At 44.3% G+C, this 24,577-nt stretch overlaps 1 protein-coding gene across 1 annotated transcript in view; it reads left to right on the forward strand.

The window, feature by feature from the left end:
• Positions 1 to 13,467: 13,467 nt before the first annotated feature.
• AP1S2 (adaptor related protein complex 1 subunit sigma 2) overlaps positions 13,468 to 24,577 on the forward strand; it is a 92,509-nt gene continuing 81,399 nt past the window's right edge. The window contains exon 1 of the mRNA XM_088451574.1: positions 13,468 to 13,607. The gene's annotated coding sequence lies outside the window, so the exon portion shown is untranslated. The remainder of the gene's footprint in view (positions 13,608 to 24,577) is intronic.

A 24,577-nucleotide genomic window follows, 5' to 3' on the forward strand; every position in this document is an offset into this window, starting at 1 on the left:
TTGGCACTTGTACCCCCACTGTAAAAAAATAGTAAAAAAAAGGCAGTGCACAGACACCGTAGAATTTTAAAGTTTATTATATACCTAACACACTTATACATACTTACCTTCTACCAGATGTTCACGTCCCCTTCTCCAGTAGAATTCCCATGGGTTTACCTGTGAAAAAAAGAAAAGACTCACCTACCTCCTGGCGTAGCTTCGGTCCCCTTCTCCTGTACGCTTCACGGGACTTGGTACCCGATCCATGATATATGTGTGTTAACGCATACATCTCTACCGTGCTCTCACCCATAATGACAAGCTAAATAGATTTATTAAGGTTTTACCATAATAGTGCCTTCCATTATGCAGTCTGAGAATACAAGAATTCCATGCTGATTAAAAACACCCAGGAAAGGTGGGAGCGCTGCTAATCCAGGTTGAAGGGGTCTCTACCTTAAGTGTACATTCTTATAAACATAATAGGATATATAGGGATATATAGGGCCCTAGACTGCACACCCTAACTTTAATATCTAGTGCGGTTCTACCATGCTGAAGACTTACATTGTCCTACTGTACACAGAAAAAGAAGAAAAGTGCAGGTGCATGTGGTGGGCAGGCTTATATATTTGGTACCTCAGTTTGACTTGAATTGCAGAATTTATTAAAAAAGTGTGCACCTGAACTTTTATTCTTTTTTTGTGTGTGCCAATGTAAGTTTCAAGCATGATAGCACCTCGCTAAATATTAAAGTTAGGATTTCAGTCTATGGCCCCTCCCTATATTGACTAAGGTATTAGCCATTCAGTTAATGCCAAGTCCCACTCCCATTTATCTCACAGCAGTGAATGGCAGTCGCATCCATGGGGTTCCACTTCTGAACAGACTATCCTGGTGACACTCAAGGTGGGAGTATTCATTCAGAGACTTTGTCCTTCCTAATTATTCCCAAGGCCTCCAGAGTGTCCTTAGGTTGCTATGGCTGCAGCAACACAACCCACACATCTACTGGACCATTCCACAGATTCAGGCATGGAGTCCTACTTGCATGGAAAAGTGCCTTCAATATATCTTTCTGCATCGCTCCACCACAACTTTAGATGCTTCTGCCATTTCTTCTCTCTATAAAGAATTCCTGAATGTGTTTAATAAAAAGGCCACAGAGATTTTACTATCTCATAGAGATTGGGACTGTCCTATCGATATTATTCCTTAGAAGACTCTACCATGATGAAGAATGTATTCTCTATCAGTACCTGAAACCCAAGCAATGTCTAATTATATCAAGGAATACCTTAAGAAGGGTTTCTTTCACCCATATTCTTCACCTGCAGGAGCAGTTTATTTTTTCGTAAAGAAAAAAGATGAGAGGATTGCATCCTTGCATTGACTTCTGGGACATCAATGACATCATGGTCAAGCATAGAGATCCATTGCCTCTGATATCCAAACAGAGTGAAGGGCGCAACCATATTCACTAAGTTAGATCCCAGAGGGGCCTACAATCTGATCAGAATTCATGAAATAGACGTATGGAAAAAGGTTTTTAATACTCAGGATGGACTTTGTATTTATCAATGCCATTTGGTCTGAGCAATGCCCCAGCTGTATTCCAGAACTTTGTCGACAAGATTTTCTTCCAATATCTACTGTACATCAATGTTGTGGTGCATTTAGATGACATTCTCATCTTTTCTACTGATGCTCAGGACTTATCATCATCATGTTAAAGAAGTCCTAAAACAGCTCAGAAATAATAAACTGTACTACAAACTATAAAAAGTGCATATTTGAGGTGGAATCCATTCCTTTTTTGGGATGCATCATCTTAGGTCTGGCATGCGTATGGACCCAAATAAAGTTCAAGTTATGTTCAATTAGCCTTAGCCAACTATCTTAAAATCACCCAAGCGATTTTTCAATTATTATCGTAAATTAATTTGGGGGTACTCCATAGTGGTTGCACCACTCACTGCTCTCATGTGAAAAGGGGCCAAACCAGCTAAGTGGTCTAAAAAGTTCGAACCGCTTTCCAGTAGCTAAAACAGGCCTTCATTTTAGCACCCAATCTCAATCAGCTAGATATTGCCAAGCCAATCTTCCTTGAGGTACATGACTCATTTGTTGGTGTATGGATGATGCTTTCACAAAGAACATTGGGTGGACAGCTACAGTATATCTTTGTGGATTCTTCTCATGAAAGCATCTGCCTGCCATCTGAGATAAAGAATTATTAGCTATGAAACTAGCACTTGAGGAGTGGAGGCACCTACTGGAAGGGGCTCGCTATCCAGTGGCCATTTATACCGACCATAAGAACCTACTTTACTTCAGATCAGCACAATGTATGAACCCACATCAAGCCCAATGGCCTTTATTCTTTTCACAATTTGACATTCAAGTAACAATTTGTCCGGATCTAAAGATCAGAAAACTGACACTTTACCTTGTTCCATGGAGTAGGTTAACTGTTCCACAGCACTCGAGCAACATCCCATCATTATCCTTTGTGTATTGCTGCCACTATTCCAGTCATCACCACTTTTCAGAGGAAAACTCTGGTACCTGAAAGTATGCGGAAAAAGTTGCTTTAACTGGCATATTACCCTAGGTTTGCGAGGCATGCAGGTGTCCGGAAGACACAAATGTTAATTCTCAGGAATTACTGGAGGCCCACACTGCTTCAAGATGTGAAACAATTCATTGCAGCCTGTTCTAGATGTGCTCAGCACAAAAGCTCCAGACAAGCTACAACGGGTCAACTTCTGCCACTGCCAGTTCCAAATGCTCCTTGGGCTCATGTTTCAATGGATTTCAATGGATTTTGTGACATCTTCTAATAAATTCACTACAATATGGGTCATAATTTTCAAAAATTACTCACCTTGTTCCTCTTTGTGACCTGCCATCAACTCCAGTATTAGAGATGTTCCATCTTCATAGGCGTACAGTAGCAATGGTATCTGATCGTGTTGTCTAGTTTGTGACCAAGTTCTGGCATTCGTTGTGCAAAGCACTACAGATTAAAGTCAACTTCCCATCAGCCTACCATCCACAGTCCCACGGCCAGAATAAACCAGTTAATCAAGACACTTGCCTTCATCTTTCACTCTGAATTCATCATCTGGGAAGTCCTCCACCACGAACACAATCCAGCAGGTGTCCTATTATATTCTGGAGCTTCATCTACGTCCTACCTTTAGTAATGTTCAGCACATCATGATTCTTTATACTACAGGCTGCCAATGGTACTACACTCCATTGTGGTCACTTCTACTACCTGTCCTGCTTGGCAGTTCCGAGTACTGTACTAATTAAGCTTCATACTTAGTACCAACAGTCTTATTAAGGCCTCAAGTTTCTGTTGGATAAAGCTCATCAAACTTAGTCCACAGGTCCTGATCCAAACCCACGAAACCCTAGGGCCATGACAAAGACCTGACTTTCCACAACACACAGGAGGAAGATAGTGAAGAAGGAAAATAGGGATGCGGTTGGCCAGGTTACTAGAACATGAGAGAGAGTCAAGAGAGGGGCAAGAAGACTGTGAAAGGATGAAAGCTAGAGCTAGTAGAAGAGGGACGACCACCTCTTCTTTTTATGCCTGGTCTCTGCTTCTTCTCTAGAGACTATAAAAAGTAGCCAAGGATGCACTAAAATTACTTGTTCACTATAGGATTTTTTTAGGGCAGGGTGCTGATTACGTAGGAAGGCACACCTACACGCTTCCAAAAAGGGGTGTGGCCTCGCTGGGAGGGACCATAGTCTTGTGACAGCCCCCCTTCACATTTTACTGGGGGCATGCCTAGCCTAGCGGTAACGCTATAGTTCACAGTGGAACATGCTCATGATTAATAAGGGCAATGAGCATCTCCTGCAGTGAGTAGGAGTATTGTAATAGGACATTGTGAGGGGAACAGTAGAGGGTGTGAAGGCAACTTCTGTGCTGGTACATAGCGGGAACAGCCAGGACACATGATGTTGCACTGTGGGCAGGGGTGAGTATAGCCAGGCACCATACACAGAGACCTCATTCCCTATTAGTTTGCAGCAGTGGCTCCCACACCTGGTGTTCACCTCCCTCTAGCAGCTCATGTGTCACAACCCTGGCTAGTTTTTCACCTTTCTGCCTTGAGACTTACCCCTGCCAACTGTCCCATGGATCTGTGTGTAATTCGCCTGGGAGATCTGCTCTAGTCATGCTGGGTGTAACACGTCTGTGTATACATTTGGACTATGCTCTCCTTTCTACAGTGATTATTCACCTGGGTCCTCTTCTGTCTGTGAACACTGCTAGCCTTGATTGAAATCGCAGGTGTAGTTCTGACTCTCAGTACTGCAGATATGATTGCTCCCTCTGTATGTTGTGCTCTCCACCACTCACAGTGCTACTGCCAGACCACCTGATCGTATCCACCAATTCCTAAAAAGACCCAGAGTATATGCATCCTCCTCTGATAGCATTCTGGGCCTGAGTATCTCGTTACTTCCCATGATGTACAGATTGTGCTACTTCTGTCTCCCTGTGTACAAGTGTATCCCAGGCTAATGCTAGTTTCCAGACCAGTTCATCCAGTAATCCTGCTCACAGCTATACCTGGCACATCCGGAAATCCTGCTGGTTCCCAGACCAGTTCATCCAGTAATCCTGCTGACAGCTATACCTGGCACATCCGGAAATCCTGCTGGTTCCCAGACCAGTTCATCCAGTAATCCTGCTGACAGCTATACCTGGCGCATCCGGAAATCCTGCTGGTTCCCAGACCAGTTCATCCAGTTATCCTGCTGACAGCTATACCTGGCGCATCCAGAAATTCTGCTGGTTCTCAGACCAGTTCATTCAGTAATCCTGCTGATAGCTATACCTAGCACATCCGGAAATCCTACTGGTTTCTCAGTCCAATTCTGCAAGCCCACCTACTGGTATCCCGTTCAGCTCAGCAATCCTTTCTGCTGGTCCCAGTCTGCTTAATCCAAGTTATCTACTGGTTCCCAGTCCAGTTCTGCAAGCCTCCCTACTGGTACCCTGTCCAGCTCAGTAGCCTTTCTGCCGGTCCCAGTCCGGTTCCTCCAAGTTTTCTACTGGTTCCACTCCAACGTTACAAGTTTCCTGTTCTTGTCATTTATCATCAAAGGCAGTTCTCACTGCCATACAATTCATATGCAAATAGAGCCATTTACATCAACCATGGTTCCAGTCAAGCCGGTCTCCGCTGAATCCAGTTCAACACCTGAGTCAGGTAAGTCTCAAACACCAACCGTGACATCATGTTCTTGGAATTTCAGAAAGATATGGCGCTGCTCTCATACAATAAACAAATGGTCAGGGATTTCCGACAATGTAATTTTCAACACATTCACAAACGTATTCAGTTTTTTATTATACTTTTCGTATCCAAAACTGAGTAAGTTGTACACACCAGAGGCAGGTGAGAGTAGAGCATTGAATGGTACCTTTAAATCTTATCTTTCGCCTATGATGAATCTCCACTCTGATACTCCCAGATTAGATAGGCGGTGAGTCTGGAGAGATATATCTAAACCTTCACCTTATTTTTTATAATGGACAATATTTTTATACAATATATTGCCATAAGAGAGAAGAATATCCAACAGGATTGTATCCTGGTGGAATCAGTTTTTAATATGAAGAAATTATAATAACATGTAAAGTAACATGTAGCAATACACCTTCCTACTATCCTATATGAATTCTGAGAAATAGGGAATATATAACTTGTACCTGTACCAGAGGGATGTAGTAGGAAAGGAACAGCTGGCGGGCGGTGTACACCACACACAGTAATGCCTCCAATTCCTCTTATTACTAGTCCCAAGTCTCGCTGCACACAGTCAGAGTCAACACATTTCTGTCCTATCTGGACCTTTAAATAGGATTCCCACCTGTAAAGAAAGCCAGGTTGAGAGAAAAAAACTGCTTTGAGGGGCACTTCTATGAATATAGATTCAAACTTAACTTTTAATACTTATTAATGTACACAGACTTACAAGGAAGATAAAACACTTATAGGACCTTTTTCAAGACTAGAGGACAAACAGAAGAGCAACCATGTCCACCACTACCACTGACCCAAAGCAGGGCCAGATTAATGTCCACATGGGCCTGGAGCTGAAATTCATGAAGGGCCTATTGTGTGTCACTGTTAGGGGTGTGACAAGTGCTGCAGTAGTGTGACTGGTGATGTGGGGTCGTGACCAGTGTGGTGTAGGTGTGGTTTACATAGTTGTGTGCCCTGTGCTGTGGGTATGTTTAGTTCCATGGAAGGTATTGCTGGTGCCTACCTTCAACCTAAGTGGCTACTGTTGGAAATCCGCCACTCTCTGTCCTTCCCTCCAAACACCACTCTCAAAATATATATATATATATTATATATATACACACATACATAAAAACTCAGGGGCTAGACATTACACTGACATATGGGAAATTAAGCTGGACCTGCTGGGCTGTGCCTTCTGTCCCGATTCCTGAGCTAGGCGACAGGATGGCGGGCACATCTTTAGAGCAGGACAGTCAGGGGGGAACGGAGCTTCAGACAAGTCGGGGGCGGAGCTTAGGCAGGTCGGAGGTGGGAAGGGCTTCTGTCGGCCGGTCCACCAGCCGAGGGGGGGGGAGGTGGCTAAGGGGGTGTGGGAAAGGGCTAAACTTAGTTATGGGCGGCTGGCGGGAAGAGTTAGCTGGGCTGGTGGTGACAGGAAAAATAAGTATTTTTCCTGTCTGCACCACTGTGTATTTGGGCCTATTTTCAATGGGAGGGCCTGGAGCTGTAGCTCCATCCACCCCATTGTTAATCCGGCCCTGACCCTAAGGATGACAGTTAAGCACAATTTGGAATTAAATAATTTTTGCTGCTTTACTCAATAAAATAAACTTTTGGCCTAGGAGTGTTGTAAAAAACAAATTCTGATACTCTAGGGCGCCGTGATTCAAGAAAGTTTGGAAAGCACTGGATTGCAGCATTACTTAAACAAAATGTATATAGCCTAACATTATTGTTATACATTTTTAATTATCGGTTACACTGTATGCAGATTTATAACATACATGTTAATCCATATGAAACATTTCAAGATGGCTGATTAACCTTTTTTCGGATAGATCACTGTTCAAACAAAATGTGAACAACCTAAAGAATCTATTAAAAATACTCCTTTTACATCTAAGCCCTGGGTCTGACCTAGGATTTGGAACATAGGACCTTATTCAGAGGCGGCCGTACGGTCTACGACCGCCTCGATGTTTTGCCAGTGCGCATGCGCACGAGGGAGCCGGCTCCCTCGTGCACATGCGTGAGACCCGCTACGACCGACAGCGCCGGTCGTAGCGGGTCTCTTTCCAAAGGGGGCGAGCTGTCGATGTTGATTGACAGCTCGCTCCGTTTGGAAGGCGGGCCGGGGGGGTGGCAGACCAAACGGAGGCGTTCCCATGGGAACGCCTGCCGTTTGGGGGAGGCCCCACTGTCATCACTAGTGATGTCAGTGGAGAGCTTCCGGCTCTGACAGAGCCAGAAGCTCTCCGGGGCTTACGACAAGTGAGACCCTACCCTAGGGTCTCGTCGTAAGCCCCGATGGTCTATGACCATCGCGACCATCACCCTAGCTGTCGTTAGAGCTGTGGGTGTTAACCCACAGCCTAACGACCGCAGCAGAGGCGGGCGGTCAGGATGCAAGCGGCCACCCAGTTTCTGAGCGACCGCTTGCATCCTCCGACCGCCTCTGAATGAGGCCCATAGTTCCAAATTTGGTCAAACCCAGGACAGACCCCTTTCACACTGGCACCGACCCGGGTACTGCACTTGAATGTAGTAGAACTCTTCTGCCAGCGCTTGGAGATTACATCATCTCCAAGCGCCGTTAAATCCGGATCTCCTATGCTGCAAACGGATGATTTGTTCCTGTGTTAAACCCTGAAAGTTACTCTGGTTGGGTTGCAGGGTCACTTGATCCGGGAATCCAACCCTGGCCACTTTTACACCTAACAGCAACTGGGTTTTAGCTGCATTGTAAAAGGGGTATTATTTTAAATTATTGAATACATTCTGAGCGACTTTAAATATTCACATAACTCTATATAAAACATAGTTTGTTTCAACAAAACACACCAGCTCTAAGACAGCTGTTTAACTCTTTTTCGGATTGATGAATCATCAAAATGAATCTGCCTGTTTCAAATGACAGAGCCCCTTAGTGCTTATGGTCTGGTGATCACCAGACAAGGCTACCAGGTGCTACAGAAAACATACTTTGTCATATATAGGTGGGAGTGAACTACATGCTCTATCATGCCCATAATTTTGCCTGTACACACGCGGGCACCCACATAAGAAAAAGGGGCATTCCCTCATTCAAATGATGTGTCCCTTTAGCAGGTATTGGCTGGTAATCACCAGAGAGCACCCAGAGCTACAGAAACATTTTGTTTTCAACAGAAATGGGGGGGGGCACATTGTGCTCTGTCTTTTCCGTACTGGCCCTGGGATTTCTATTCCACCTGTAATAAACAATGTTATTTATTATTTTATTACTATTAACCCCACAACCACCGCTACCTTGGTTGAGGGGAATAGCCCTGGGTGTAGTTCCTCAGGAAGGGTAACCCCATTTTCCTAAGAACTCAAGCTCTGGACTGACACGTTTGTGGCTGGTTAATGTGATGACGGGGGACCCCCCTCTCTGTGTCTCCCTGCTATGGCATTAGCCTCCTAGAAACCGCTATTTTCCCATACAAGCCCAGGCTGAGAGGTACTGATTTTGGGAGGAGAGAGGACAGGAACAACACAATTTTGTATTAAATCTTACCCTTTCTTTGGTTTACAGTAACGAAGAATGTGCAGATCATAGCGATCTGTGCCGTGTTTCTATTTGGGTAGATTTGCTGTAATTTTTAACTTTTATTTTCCTTCCGTTTTGAACTAAAGATCAAAACCAACGGCATTTAGAGCTGCAAAAACCGAGTGACATCGACGTCGGGTATCAATTGAAGCTGAAACCCGATGGATGATAGTCGTTTTTTGACAGCAACCCAACGTCAATAACAGTTGGTTTTGGTTTAGAAACAAAACTGACTTTTAGTAAATTTAGCCCTCTGTGTCAATAGTGTAAAGATCAGCTCTTTGGATTTGAATTTAACTTTATGAACAGGTGAAAGCGCTCCAGAATGTCATGCACACAGCATTCTGAGGCGCCAAATAGCAGTGATATCGGCGATCAGAAGGCCTGATTCAGAGATGCACATTCATCCGATAATGAACATACATCTCCCATGGTTAGGGGTCTGTGTCTGTGCAGGACTGTCCTGTGCATGTGCAGAACGGGTCCTGCAATTACGCTCGCAGGTCCCCCCAAGACGCAGCATGTCGTTTCCAGGGCGGAGCTGGGGTGTGGCTGGTGATACATGTCGCCACCGTTCTCCTTGAGGGACTCGTGTGCAGCTCTCCAATTTCATCCATCTCTGAATCAGGGCCAGAGACCACTACATAACTGTCAGGGGACCAGAGGTGAAGGTAGTAATTCATACTACACATGTGCAGAAGGGATTTCCTTTTTTTCAATTTCTTGAAAAAACCCTTTCCTTTGGCCATTTTACTTATTTTTCTTTTTATTTGACGTGTTACAATGAGAAAAAAGACTAATAGGGGTCTATTTATCAAGCAGTGAAAAGTGTGGAGAAGTGAACCAGTGGAGAAGTTGCCCATAGCAACCAATCAGCTTTCAAGTAGCATTAATCAAGTTTAGTCTATAAAATAATAGGTAGGAGCTGATTGGTTGCTATGGGCAACTTCTCCACTGGTACACTTCTTCACAGATCAAAACCAACGGCATTTAGAGCTGCAAAAACCGAGTGACATCGACATCGGGTTTCAATTGAAGCTGAAACCCGATGGGTGATAGTCGTTTTTTGACAGCAACCCAACGTCAATAACAGTTGCACAGGACAGTCCTGCACAGACACAGACCCCTAACCATGGGAGATGTATGTTCATTATCGGATGAATGTGCATCTCTGAATCAGGCCTCCTGATCGCCGATATCACTGCTATTTGGCGCCTCAGAATGCTGTGTGCATGACATTCTGGAGCGCTTTCACCTGTTCATAAAGTTAAATTGAAATCCAAAGAGCTGATCTTTACACTATTGACACAAAGGGGTACATTTATTAAAAGTCAGTTTTGTTTCTAAACCAAAACCAACTGTTATTGACGTTGGGTTGCTGTCAAAAAACGACTATCATCCATCGGGTTTCAGCTTCAATTGAAACCCGATGTCGATGTCACTCGGTTTTTGCAGCTCTAAATGCCGTTGGTTTTGATCTGTGAAGAAGTGTACCAGTGGAGAAGTTGCCCATAGCAACCAATCAGCTCCTACCTATTATTTTATAGACTATACTTGATTAATGCTACTTGAAAGCTGATTGGTTGCTATGGGCAACTTCTCCACTGGTTCACTTCTTCACACTTTTCACTGCTTGATAAATAGACCCCTATTAGTCTTTTTTCTCATTGTAACACGTCAAATAAAAAGAAAAATAAGTAAAATGGCCAAAGGAAAGGGTTTTTTCAAGAAAGTATTTGCCAAAAGTACAAAGTCTGTTACAAAAAGAAATATGCTACTGATGTTGGAATATGATGAGCACAAAATGTCCAAAGCACAGGGGTAAGAAAACCCTCAGTAGAAAAGGGGTTAACATCCGCTTTATGGCAGTGGTTCTCAAAGTTTTTTGAATCTTGGCTCCCTAGAGTATCAGTATTGTTTTCATGGTACCCCATGGCAAAAATTTGTTATTGTTATTGATAAATTCAGAAAAATGTGGTAAGTAGCAAAGTGAAGTAAATTGTGCTTATCTGTTATCCTTACGCTCAGTTATGTGGTGGTGGACAAGTTTGAGCTTCTGTTTATCCACATATTTACATTACATTGACCATAAATAATGTTATTTGGTGCTGGACCACCAACATGAGGAACCCCTGCAAGTGTCCCGAGGCACCAAAGGATGACACAGCGCACAGTTTGGGAACCACTGCTTTATGGTAATTCATATTAACAAAAAAATATATAAAGAAATAACATTGCGAAATATAAAAAAATACATCTACAAGCTTAAATGTAAACATACAGTATACATGGATATGCAAACACTATTTTATAGTGACCCCCAAACACTCAAGTGCACGTTGTCACTGCACACACTGAGAGACTAATGTAAGACAGGGCCGCAACTAGGGGGGGGGCTAGAGGTGCCGGAATGCAGGGGGTGAAAAAAGGCTGACTCACGGTGGCTTGGCTGCAGATTCAGATAACGGCCATCAAAAAATGGCCACCGCCTAGGAGGAGACAGATGCTAGAGGTCCTTTCTGGACCTCTAGTGTCTGTCTCCTCTTTGGCGGCGGCCATTTTCAGCAGATTCCATGCGTACTAAGCATCCGCATGGACTCTGCTGAAAATGGCCATCCAAAAATGACCGCCGCCGAGGAGACAGACACTAGAGGTCCTACTGGACCTCTAGTGTCTGTTAGGCCAGCGCAAGTGTCGGGAGAAGATGCTGAAAGCTGCATCTTCTCCTGTGAAACCCCCTGGCAACGAGCATAAACCCCATGGCAACAAGCGTGAAACCCCCTGGCAACGAGCATGGAACCCCTGACAATGAGCATGGAACCCCTGGCAATGAGCATGGAACCCCTGACAATGAGCATGGAACCCCTGACAATGAGCAGGTGATTTTAAAGTAATTAGAAGCCTTACTGTGGGGCATAAAATGGTGTCGGGCAAATATGTAAGTGGCGCTTTGGTAATAGGCATTACCGTGTGTGGCATAATGTGTAATGGGCATTACAGTGTGTGGTATAATGTGTAATAGGCATTACAGTGTGTGGCATAATGTGTAATGGGCATTACAGTGTGTGGTATAATGTGTAATGGGCATTACAGTGTGTGGTATAATGTGTAATAGGCATTACCGTGTGTGGCATAATGTGTAATGGGCATTACAGGGTGTGGTATAATGTGTAATAGGCATTACAGTGTGTGGCATAATGTGTAAAGGGCATTATGGTGTGTGGAATAATGTAAGTCACTATACCAGGGACGTCTGACTAGTGCACTGCCTTAGGGAGGAGCAAGGACAAAATCCAGGTGCAGGAAGGGAGGGGGCGCAAAATTGCTGCCTTGCACCGGGTGACAGATATCCTAGTTTCGGCCCTGTGTAAGACATATACAGGGGTATTCAATATGAAACGTAAACTTCGCAGTCTATGCGGGCCGTAGTGTTCGCCGCACATCGGAGCTTTTGCCGGCGAAAAAGTATCGGGCGCGCCCCCGATTATACCCGTATTCAATATGAAATTGTCAAAAACGGCACCCGGCGAATGTGAAATCAGCGAAAACTTCGCTGATTTTTGGGGAAATGACCCTAATACCCCCAAAAAGATGGTCTGACATGGGGGATCACTCTGGATACCCCCGATTAGCCCTGCTGAAGGTTTTTGGGGTCTTTAAACGGGTTTGATAGCTGCTATTTTGGGGATTTGGGAAGGTGGTGAAGAATAGTATTTAGAAGTGTTTTTTGCAGAAAATAAGTAGTCCCAGCACATTTTGGGTACTTGAAAATGGGGGTGAGCATATTTAAAAGTTGCTAAAGTGAGGTTTTAAAAAACGTGAAAAATCCACCTGCCGCAAACACCTGCAATGAAAAAAACACCTGGGGCATACTTAGGGACCCCCCTAGATTGTAGTTCGCTAGTTTTTAACTTTGTACCCCCCAATTTTTTTTTTCGATCCCAAAATGAAAGTGCTTTTTTTGGAGTCTTCTGAGGTATTTTTAAAAAATTTTTTGACACAGTTTACCTTTGGGGGACTGTCTGAAGGATGCAGGGTGGTTTCCGAAATGTTGCACCCCAAAACCCCAGTTCTGCACTTTTTTTCGCCACCCGTTCCTTGGTGATACTTTTTCGCAGGGTCGAATGCAATATACTTTTCGCACCGGCGAAGTTTTCAAATTGAATACGGTGTAAAAGTAAAAGCGGCGAAAATGACGTCATCCGAGCGGAAACCTGGCAGAAACTGTGTTTTCGCTCCATATTGAATACCCCTAATAGTATACATCCATTTTTGGGAAGTACAGTAACTATAAAAATTACGAAAATGTAGGGGGGAGGGGGTGTATGTTTTTTATATATATTTTAATGCCTATAAAGTAAAACGATTTGTTCATGGTACTAAAATAAGTCCCCAGGATTACAGCCTCCATGTTACTGCCCTGTGTTCACTGTGCACAACCTTCCACACATATACTGCCCGGCAGCTGCCTGTAATATACACGTATCTGTGTGGAAGTGAGAGCAGCACAGGCAGGGGAGGCTAGTCATGGCTGCTATACTTCCAATGCTGATGCCTGCTGTGGGCTGTGACTGAGGTGTTGTCACTGTGTCATCTCCAGCTCTGCCCGGACCCCTCTGCGCTGTGACCGGTGCCAGCCTGAGACCAAACCATACTATTTGTCACTGTCACCACCTCCTGGAGGCACGCCGTGACGTCATGACGCGGTGATCGGCGGTGGGTGACGTGCTGCTCTGCCATCATTCTGGACTCAGTCGGCACAGCTCAGGGTACGTGACGAACACCTGCTTCTCCGCTGCCCCCGGTGCTCCCCACCCCACCCCTCCCCTGTTGTTCATGTCCGTTATCCTGCCTGGTGCGGTGTGTGATGCTGCTGGGGTAGTAGCACTACTGCCGGATGTGTGCACTGCAGGAGCCTCTGCTAGTCCTTATTATCCGCTGCTACCCATGTGTCTCTCTCTCACCCTACCCCTCCCCGATCTCCAACTGTCTCTGCTCCTCACTACTTGCCTCCCTCCACATCACTATTGGTGTATTTCCAATCAGCCTCCTCTAGTGGCATAAACACCACATATTCGTTTTTTCCTGTCTCTATTGCTGACTGTCTCTATGGAGAGAGAGGGGGGCTTACTAACTAGCTGTCTGTCTATGGGGGCTCCCTTCCTAGCTGTCTGTCTGGGGGCTCCCTTCCTAGCTGTCTGTCTGGGGGCTCCCTTCCTAGCTGTCTCTCAGGGAGGCTCACTTTTTAGCTTTCTCTCTAGGGCTGCCTTCTTAGTTGTCTGTCTAGGGGCTCACTTCATTGCTGCCTAAAGGCCCCCATACATCAGAGGTTGATTGCAGCAATCGTGCAATTTGCAATCGATTGTGTATAAAAATCTTTCTCTTTTTCAACCGATTGCAGAATTGCCACAATCGATTGAAAAAGGGAAAGATTTTTATACACAATCGATTGCAAATTGCACGATTGCTGCAATCAATCTCTGATGTATGGGGGCCTTTAGGCTTTGTTTCAGAGATGGACGGTATTGTAGAGCTGCACAGGAGCAGCTGTGCAATACCATCCAATAAAATTTAAATGCAGCAGGAGAAATAAGACACCTCCTTGCTGCATCTGAGAGATTCGAGTGCAGCATCCGTAGACGCTGCTTTGGCCAGGCTGCATCAGCTGAGACTGGCCAGTTCCTAGCCACTTGAAAGTCCAGGAAATCTGCATCCACTGACGCAGACCCTGGCCTCGTCCCTCCCAGAAAATGGGGGTAACATGCCCCCACTTTCGAAAATGCTGGCCAGGAACACCCCTGCTCATTCGCCTGACAATCAGCCTTCAGCTGGAAGACACTGAGTGGACTCGCAGATGGATGTCTGCACATGCGCAGTCCACCAACAATCGAAGATGTGCTTACTTATACTTTAATTTACAACAGCACATAACACTTGGTTGCTGACACCATGCTGCTTATTTAAGTGTTATGCAGCAATGTTTAGAAATCGTGTATTTGTTCTGCATTATTTGTACTGTCAACTGAATTTCATGTGAGCTCATTAGTTTATGTACTTTGTAAGGCGCTGCGGAACACGTGTGGTGCCATATAAATAAAGGATAATAATAATAATGTGCACCAACCATCGGGTTAGCGTATAGCTTTGATGGCCCTAAATACACAAAACTCCCTGCTTAACTGTCTCCTTCGAAGTTAGGGACGGACATTGAATGATTTATTATCGGTGGGCGGCAGAAGTGTGGGCACTTAACCTTGGAGGGCTAATCAGAATAGGTGGATGGGGCTAAACGCCCTCATACATCAGAGATTGATTGCAGCAATCGTGCAATTTGCAATCGATTGTGTTCAATTGATTGTGGCAATTCTGCAATCGATTGAAAAAGGCAAAGATTTTTATGCACAATCGATTGCAAATTGCACGATTGCTGCAATCAATCTCTGATGTATGGGGGCCTTAAGACTCCACCATAGATGTCAAAACATTGACAATCGGCATCAAACAATCAGTGTTTACTAAACATCAATGGTCAATTGGGATGAATCAGTCTCTGACGGATTTGCATTTGCGGCTGCTAACGTAGCAGCTGTGATAGCACTAATATGGTAATGCAGCAGGAGGCAGCCTCCTGCATACATTACTGATTCGAGCTACGACCATGGACGCAGCATTGGATCATCTGCGTGATCCTCTGCTAGCTGAGTGACCATAGGGCCACTCAAACCGGCGGTCGCAGTTGCTCAAAAGAGGCCAGGAAATCTCCATCAGCCTACGGAGATTCTGGCCTCTTCCCTCCCCCCCCCCCAACAGCAGCGACATGCCTCAGTTTAGGAAAAGGAGGCTGTCGCCGCCATCTCCCTGTCCAGAAACGGCAGCAGACTGTCAATCACTGACCGCCTGCTGCCTATCTGTGTGCGGGATCGTAGTGTTCATTCTAGCACCCTCCACCTGTCACAACCCGTGCAGTTCCTCTTTCCTGTCTGGGGTTTCGCTCTCCTCTGGTGCTTCTAGCACACTCAGCTAATGCAACAATCTGCTGAGGTACACACCAGAGTGTGCTAGAAGCACCAGAGGAGAAAGCAAAACCCCAAGCAGGAAAGATTAACTACATGGGTTGTAACCGGTGCGGGGTGCTAGAATGAAATCTAGGATTGCAGACCCGCACTGCACATGCGCAGTACGGCTAAAATCGGAGATATGCGCTAACCATCGGGTTAGCGTACATCTCTGAGTCAGCCTCAATGTCTATCTGTACTGCAATGGGCTCCCTTCCTAGCTCTCTCCCTCAGGGCCTTCTAACGGTTTTTAAGCATTACACTATGTTTCCAGTTTCGTTTCTCAGTTGTATATTCCCACAACTATATCATCTGTGTTTTCTAGTTGTTTCTTCTTTTGCCAAATCTTTGTTCTTGAAATGTTGTACCCAAGTGTATAACTCTCTAAATTGACGTCATCATAGAGTGTCTTCTACATTGCTGTTACAGGGACATAGGGCCTGATTCTAAGATGTACGCAATGCCAATGTTTACTCAATTTAACGATTATCGGCGGTCTCCGCATGCATCTGAATCGCACATGCGTCGTTTCATTTCTGTTGTTACTCGCAGTGAGGATTTATTCGCGAAGTGGTTTACAGGAAGGGACCATTTGTGGGTGGCAACATGGGGGTGTGTTGTAGTGTGTTTGTGTGACAATGAAAATGCAGGTGTGTCATGACCGTTTTTGGAGAGTGTCTCAGTCTGCGACTGCGATCCTGTACGCAGTAAAAATGGCTCCAGTGTCTTGGTTTCTGCAGCCATTCTACGTGACTATAGAGTTATTCAAAAGTCTGATAATCTACTGATCTGCTACCGATGCTGCGTCTTTCTACGCAGTCAATTGGATTAGCAAAATCGTCAGTGGGTCTCTCATTACAAATTCTGGCATCTGAGATATTTTTTGTACAAATTCGCAGCTGCAGCAGCATGAGCGTACATCTCAGAATCAGGCCCATATTTAGCCTGTCCTGCTAAGTTCCTCTCTGTCACTTATTTCTTTCAACATTTATGACCGTGTACCATCTGCAGGATAGTGTAATGAGGTACATCCACTAGCAGACTTTAAAACGACTGCACGATTCCGACCTTGTAATCGTGCAGTCGTTTCACAGTCTGTGCTGTGCCTACAGTGAACGTTCAGTCGTTCAGTGTAGACACATCAATCATCCCCTAACATAAAACGTCAGGTTGACCAGCATGTTCGGGCGATGATTGATGTCGGAAACAACCAGCGGGAGCGCGCATCGCTGGTCGTTTCCGACATTAATGTGTCCAATTCATGAGCGATTGAACAATATCGTTATTGTTAGAAATCGGCAAGTGGATGTGCGCCTTTACTCCCTCCAGGTAACACCACCCCTCCTTGAAAATATGACATTATTCAGTCTCTAGATGTGAGCTTTTAATATAACTGTTGAATATAATTAAACAGAATAAATCTTTATTTCTCACTTTAGGGGATATGTATCAAAAGTTGGGGAGAGAGATAAAGTGGAGTAGTTGCCTATAATTCGTTTCTATCAATCTTTTATCTAACATATAAAACTACAGTAAGAAGCTGCTTGTTGCTATGGGCAACTTCTCCACTTTATCTCGCTACAAAGTGTAATACATCTTCCCCAATTTGCCATTTTACACATTCTCCAACTGTGTTATGTGCTTAAGGGGCATATCCATTAAGCGACCTGAAAGCGTTCAGTCCTTCAGGTCGCCGTGTGCGGTGCCCGCACTGGACGGCGTTCACTGAACGTCATTCAGTGCAGGAGACCGACCTCCCTATCTGCTAACATGTGGAACCTGACGAGCGTCGTCAGGTTGACCAGCATGTTCGACAGATAGTCAGGGTCGGCAAAGACCCAGCGTGCACGCGCATCGCTGGTCCTTGCCAGCTATACATTACACAACTTTTTGAACAATGCGACCAAAACATCCTGGTTTTGGTCGGATCATTCAAAAAGTCGTGTAATGGATAGGCCCCGTTAGTGTGATTACACACTCCTGGAGAGGCTGGCTAATATGTTGCAACCTGGTCTGTTATGAGGCAATTTGTATACTCCAGTACTATTGCTGCTCAAATATTGAGAAATATCCTGTGCTGTTCTTGAGTTCCATTATTTTACCAGTGTGTAACTGTCCAGTTTTAATTAAGGATGTGCACCGACCCCCGTGTTTTGGATCTGTATCACCTTCAAGGTTTTGGATCTGGAATTGGTTTTGCAAAACCACTCTCTACTGTTTCGGTTTTGGATCTGGTTTTAAAAAAAAATAATAATAGATATAAAGTTTTAAAAACTGCTAAAATCATGTCATTTATGCAATCCAAAACCCAAAATTCGGATTTAAAATCCAAATTCCTAACCACGAAAAGATCAGAACCACGACCCGGATTTACCCGGATCTCCTTAGGAGATCAGAACCGCGACTCGGATTTACCCGGATTCATGAAATTCGGGTGGATTAGGATTTCTGGAGAACCGAACCGCACATCTCTAGTTTTAATGTAGTAGCAGGAGGGTTTTTATATTGTAGGTATACAAACTTGACATCATGTTTTATCCAATATATAAATACAGTTCTAAAACATTAAATCTATTTTGATTATGATTACCCGCTGCCGCCAATTCAATTGCCGGGGTAAACCCGGGCCTTATTTCCAAGAGGTGGAATTTTCCTCGTACCTTTAGGAGCTGTGAGGAAAAGTCAGCAAGAAAAAGACATCATCAGGTATAATATGTCGGGGAAATTAATTGATTCCACAGTTTTGCGGAATCAGTGGGTTTATGCATGTTAACCCTTGATGTACTGCACGTGATAATTAATATTAACAGCTTTTTTTTCAGCACGCCGCGGTAATTAGCCACGGGGTAAACATTGCGGTTATTTGCTGCCTATCTGTGTGCGGGATCGTAGTGTTCATTCTAACATCCTCCACCTGTCACAACCCGTGCAGTTCCTCTTTCCTGTCTGGGGTTTCGCTCTCCTCTGTTGCTTCTAGCACACCCAGCTAATGCAACAAACTGCTGAGGTACACACCAGAGTGTGCTAGAAGCACCAGAGGAGAGAGCAAAACCCCAAGCAGGAAAGATTAACTACATGGGTTGTAACAGGTGCGGGGTGCTAGAATGAAATCTAGGATTGCAGATCCGTACTGCACATGCACAGTACGGGTCCTGCGCCATGGCGCAGAGTGGCTACAATCGGAGATGTGCGCTAACCATCGGGTTAGCGTACATCTCTGAATCAGCCTCAATGTCTATCTGTACTGCAAGGGGCTCCCTTCCTAGCTGTCTCCCTCAGGGCCTTCTAACGGTTTTTAAGCATTACACTATGTTTCCAGTTTCGTTTCTCAGTTGTATATCCCCACAACTATATCATCTGTGTTTTCTAGTTGTTTCTTCTGTTGCCAAATCTTTGTTCTTGAAATGTTTTACCCAAGTGTATAACTCTCTAAATTGACATCTTCATAGAGTGTCTTCTACATTGCTGTTACAGGGACATAGGGCCTGATTCTAAGATGTACGCAATGCCAATGTTTACTCAATTGAACGATTATCGGCGGTCTCCGCATGCATCTGAATCGCACATGCGTCGTTTCTTTTCCCTTGTTGCTCGCAGTGAGGATTTATTCGCGAAGTGGTTTACAGGAAGGGACCATTTGTGGGTGGCAATATGGGGGTGTGTTGTAGTGTGTTTGGTTGACAATGAAAATGCAGGTGTGTCATGACCGTTTTTGGGGAGTGTCTTAGCCTGCGACTGCGATCCTGTACGCAGTAAAAATGGCTCCAGTGTCTTTGTTTCTGCAGCCATTCTACGTGACTATAGAGTTATTCAATAGTCTGATAATCTACTGATCTGCTACCGATGCTGCGTCTTTCTACGCAGTCACTTGGATTAGCAAAATCGTCAGTGGGTCTCTCATTACAAATTCTGGCATCTGAGAAATTTTTTGTACAAATTCGCAGCTGCAGCAGCATGAGCGTACATCTCAGAATCAGGCCCATATTTAGCCTGTCCTGCTAAGTTCCTCTCTGTCACTTATTTCTTTCAACATTTATGACCGTGTACCATCTGCAGGATAGTGTAATGAGGTACATCCACTAGCAGACTTTAAAACGACTGCACGATTCCAACCTTGTAATCGTGCAGTCGTTTCACAGTCTGTGCTGTGCCTACAGTGAACGTTCAGTCGTTCAGTGTAGACACATCAATCATCCCCTAACATAAAACGTCAGGTTGACCAGCATGTTCGGGCGATGATTGATGTCAGAAACAACCAGCGGGAGCGCGCATCGCTGGTCGTTTCCGACATTAATGTGTCTGATTCATGAGCGATTGAACAATATCGTTATTGTTAGAAATCGGCAAGTGGATGTGCGCCTTTACTCCCTCCAGGTAACACCACCCCTCCTTGAAAATATGACATTATTCAGTCTCTAGATGTGAGCTTTTTATATAACTGTTGAATATTATTAAACAGAATAAATCTTTATTTCTCACTTTAGGGGATATGTATCAAAAGTTGGGGAGAGAGATAAAGTGGAGTAGTTGCCTATAATTCGTTTCTATCAATCTTTTATCTAACATATAAAATTACAGTAAGAAGCTGCTTGTTGCTATGGGCAACTTCTCCACTTTATCTCGCTACAAAGTGTAATACATCTTCCCCAATTTGCCATTTTACACATTCTCCAACTGTGTTATGTGCTTAAGGGGCATATCCATTAAGCGACCTGAAAGCGTTCAGTCCTTCAGGTCGCCGTGTGCGGTGCCCGCACTGGACGGCGTTCACTGAACGTCATTCAGTGCAGGAGACCGACCTCCCTATCTGCTAACATGTGGAACCTGACGAGCGTCGTCAGGTTGACCAGCATGTTCGGCAGATAGTCAGGGTCGGCAAAGACCCAGCGTGCACGCGCATCGCTGGTCCTTGCCAGCTATACATTACACAACTTTTTGAACAATGCGACCAAAACATCCTGGTTTTGGTCGGATCATTCAAAAAGTCGTGTAATGGATAGGCCCCGTTAGTGTGATTACACACTCCTGGAGAGGCTGGCTAATATGTTGCAACCTGGTCTGTTATGAGGCAATTTGTATACTCCAGTACTATTGCTGCTCAAATATTGAGAAATATCCTGTGCTGTTCTTGAGTTCCATTATTTTACCAGTGTGTAACTGTCCAGTTTTAATTAAGGATGTGCACCGCCCCCCGTGTTTTGGATCTGTATCACCTTCAAGGTTTTGGATCTGGAATTGGTTTTGCAAAACCACTCTCTACTGTTTCGGTTTTGGATCTGGATTTAAAAAAATAAAAATAATAATAGATATAAAGTTTTAAAAACTGCTAAAATCATGTCATTTATGCAATCCAAAACCCAAAATTCGGATTTAAAATCCAAATTCCTAACCACGAAAAGATCAGAACCACGACCCGGATTTACCCGGATCTCCTTAGGAGATCAGAACCGCGACTCGGATTTACCCGGATTCATGAAATTCGGGTGGATTAGGATTTCTGGAGAACCGAACCGCACATCTCTAGTTTTAATGTAGTAGCAGGAGGGTTTTTATATTGTAGGTATACAAACTTGACATCATGTTTTATCCAATATATAAATACAGTTCTAAAACATTAAATCTATTTTGATTATGATTACCCGCTGCCGCCAATTCAATTGCCGGGGTAAACCCGGGCCTTATTTCCAAGAGGTGGAATTTTCCTCGTACCTTTAGGAGCTGTGAGGAAAAGTCAGCAAGAAAAAGACATCATCGGGTATAATGTGTCGGGGAAATTAATTGATTCCACAGTTTTGCGGAATCAGTGGGTTTATGCATGTTAACCCTTGATGTACTGCACGTGATAATTAATATTAACAGCTTTTTTTCAGCACGCCGCGGTAATTAGCCACGGGGTAAACATTGCGGTTATTTGCTGCCTATCTGTGTGCGGGATCGTAGTGTTCATTCTAACATCCTCCACCTGTCACAACCCGTGCAGTTCCTCTTTCCTGTCTGGGGTTTCGCTCTCCTCTGTTGCTTCTAGCACACCCAGCTAATGCAACAAACTGCTGAGGTACACACCAGAGTGTGCTAGAAGCACCAGAGGAGAGAGCAAAACCCCAAGCAGGAAAGATTAACTACATGGGTTGTAACAGGTGCGGGGTGCTAGAATGAAATCTAGGATTGCAGATCCGTACTGCACATGCACAGTACGGGTCCTGCGCCATGGCGCAGAGTGGCTACAATCGGAGATGTGCGCTAACCATCGGGTTAGCGTACATCTCTGAATCAGCCTCAATGTCTATCTGTACTGCAAGGGGCTCCCTTCCTAGCTGTCTCCCTCAGGGCCTTCTAACGGTTTTTAAGCATTACACTATGTTTCCAGTTTCGTTTCTCAGTTGTATATCCCCACAACTATATCATCTGTGTTTTCTAGTTGTTTCTTCTGTTGCCAAATCTTTGTTCTTGAAATGTTTTACCCAAGTGTATAACTCTCTAAATTGACATCTTCATAGAGTGTCTTCTACATTGCTGTTACAGGGACATAGGGCCTGATTCTAAGATGTACGCAATGCCAATGTTTACTCAATTGAACGATTATCGGCGGTCTCCGCATGCATCTGAATCGCACATGCGTCGTTTCTTTTCCCTTGTTGCTCGCAGTGAGGATTTATTCGCGAAGTGGTTTACAGGAAGGGACCATTTGTGGGTGGCAATATGGGGGTGTGTTGTAGTGTGTTTGGTTGACAATGAAAATGCAGGTGTGTCATGACCGTTTTTGGGGAGTGTCTTAGCCTGCGACTGCGATCCTGTACGCAGTAAAAATGGCTCCAGTGTCTTGGTTTCTGCAGCCATTCTACGTGACTATAGAGTTATTCAATAGTCTGATAATCTACTGATCTGCTACCGATGCTGCGTCTTTCTACGCAGTCACTTGGATTAGCAAAATCGTCAGTGGGTCTCTCATTACAAATTCTGGCATCTGAGAAATTTTTTGTACAAATTCGCAGCTGCAGCAGCATGAGCGTACATCTCAGAATCAGGCCCATATTTAGCCTGTCCTGCTAAGTTCCTCTCTGTCACTTATTTCTTTCAACATTTATGACCGTGTACCATCTGCAGGATAGTGTAATGAGGTACATCCACTAGCAGACTTTAAAACGACTGCACAATTCCAACCTTGTAATCGTGCAGTCGTTTCACAGTCTGTGCTGTGCCTACAGTGAACGTTCAGTCGTTCAGTGTAGACACATCAATCATCCCCTAACATAAAACGTCAGGTTGACCAGCATGTTCGGGCGATGATTGATGTCAGAAACAACCAGCGGGAGCGCGCATCGCTGGTCGTTTCCGACATTAATGTGTCTGATTCATGAGCGATTGAACAATATCGTTATTGTTAGAAATCGGCAAGTGGATGTGCGCCTTTACTCCCTCCAGGTAACACCACCCCTCCTTGAAAATATGACATTATTCAGTCTCTAGATGTGAGCTTTTTATATAACTGTTGAATATTATTAAACAGAATAAATCTTTATTTATCACTTTAGGGGATATGTATCAAAAGTTGGGGAGAGAGATAAAGTGGAGTAGTTGCCTATAATTCGTTTCTATCAATCTTTTATCTAACATATAAAACTACAGTAAGAAGCTGCTTGTTGCTATGGGCAACTTCTCCACTTTATCTCGCTACAAAGTGTAATACATCTTCCCCAATTTGCCATTTTACACATTCTCCAACTGTGTTATGTGCTTAAGGGGCATATCCATTAAGCGACCTGAAAGCGTTCAGTCCTTCAGGTCGCCGTGTGCGGTGCCCGCACTGGACGGCGTTCACTGAACGTCATTCAGTGCAGGAGACCAACCTCCCTATCTGCTAACATGTGGAACCTGACGAGCGTCGTCAGGTTGACCAGCATGTTCGGCAGATAGTCAGGGTTGGCAAAGACCCAGCGTGCACGCGCATCGCTGGTCCTTGCCAGCTATACATTACACAACTTTTTGAACAATGCGACCAAAACATCCTGGTTTTGGTCAGATCATTCAAAAAGTCGTGTAATGGATAGGCCCCGTTAGTGTGATTACACACTCCTGGAGAGGCTGACTAATATGTTGCAACCTGGTCTGTTATGAGGCAATTTGTATACTCCAGTACTATTTCTGCTCAAATATTGAGAAATATCCCGTGCTGTTTTTGAGTTCCATTATTTTACCAGTGTGTAACTGTCCAGTTTTAATTAAGGATGTGCACCGCCCCCCGTGTTTTGGATCTGTATCACCTTCAAGGTTTTGGATCTGGAATTGGTTTTGCAAAACCACTCTCTACTGTTTTGGTTTTGGATCTGGATTTAAAAAAATAGATAAAAAGTTTTAAAAACTGCTAAAATCATGTCATTTATGCAATCCAAAACCCGAAAATTTGGATTTAAAATCCGAATTCCTAACCACAAAAAGATCAGAACCGCGACCCGGATTTACCCAGATTTCCTTAGGAGATCAGAACCGCGACTCGGATTTACCCGGATTCATGAAATTCGGGTGGATTAGGATTTCTGGAGAACCGAACCGCACATCTCTAGTTTTAATGTAGTAGCAGGAGGGTTTTTATATTGTAGGTATACAAACTTGACATTATGTTTTATCCAATATATAAATACAGTTCTAAAACATTAAATCTATTTTGATTCTGATTATTTTTTTTA

This window comes from Taudactylus pleione, unplaced genomic scaffold (genome assembly GCF_031769625.1).
Source record: "Taudactylus pleione unplaced genomic scaffold, aTauple2 ptg000026l, whole genome shotgun sequence".
Taxonomy (NCBI): domain Eukaryota; kingdom Metazoa; phylum Chordata; class Amphibia; order Anura; family Myobatrachidae; genus Taudactylus; species Taudactylus pleione.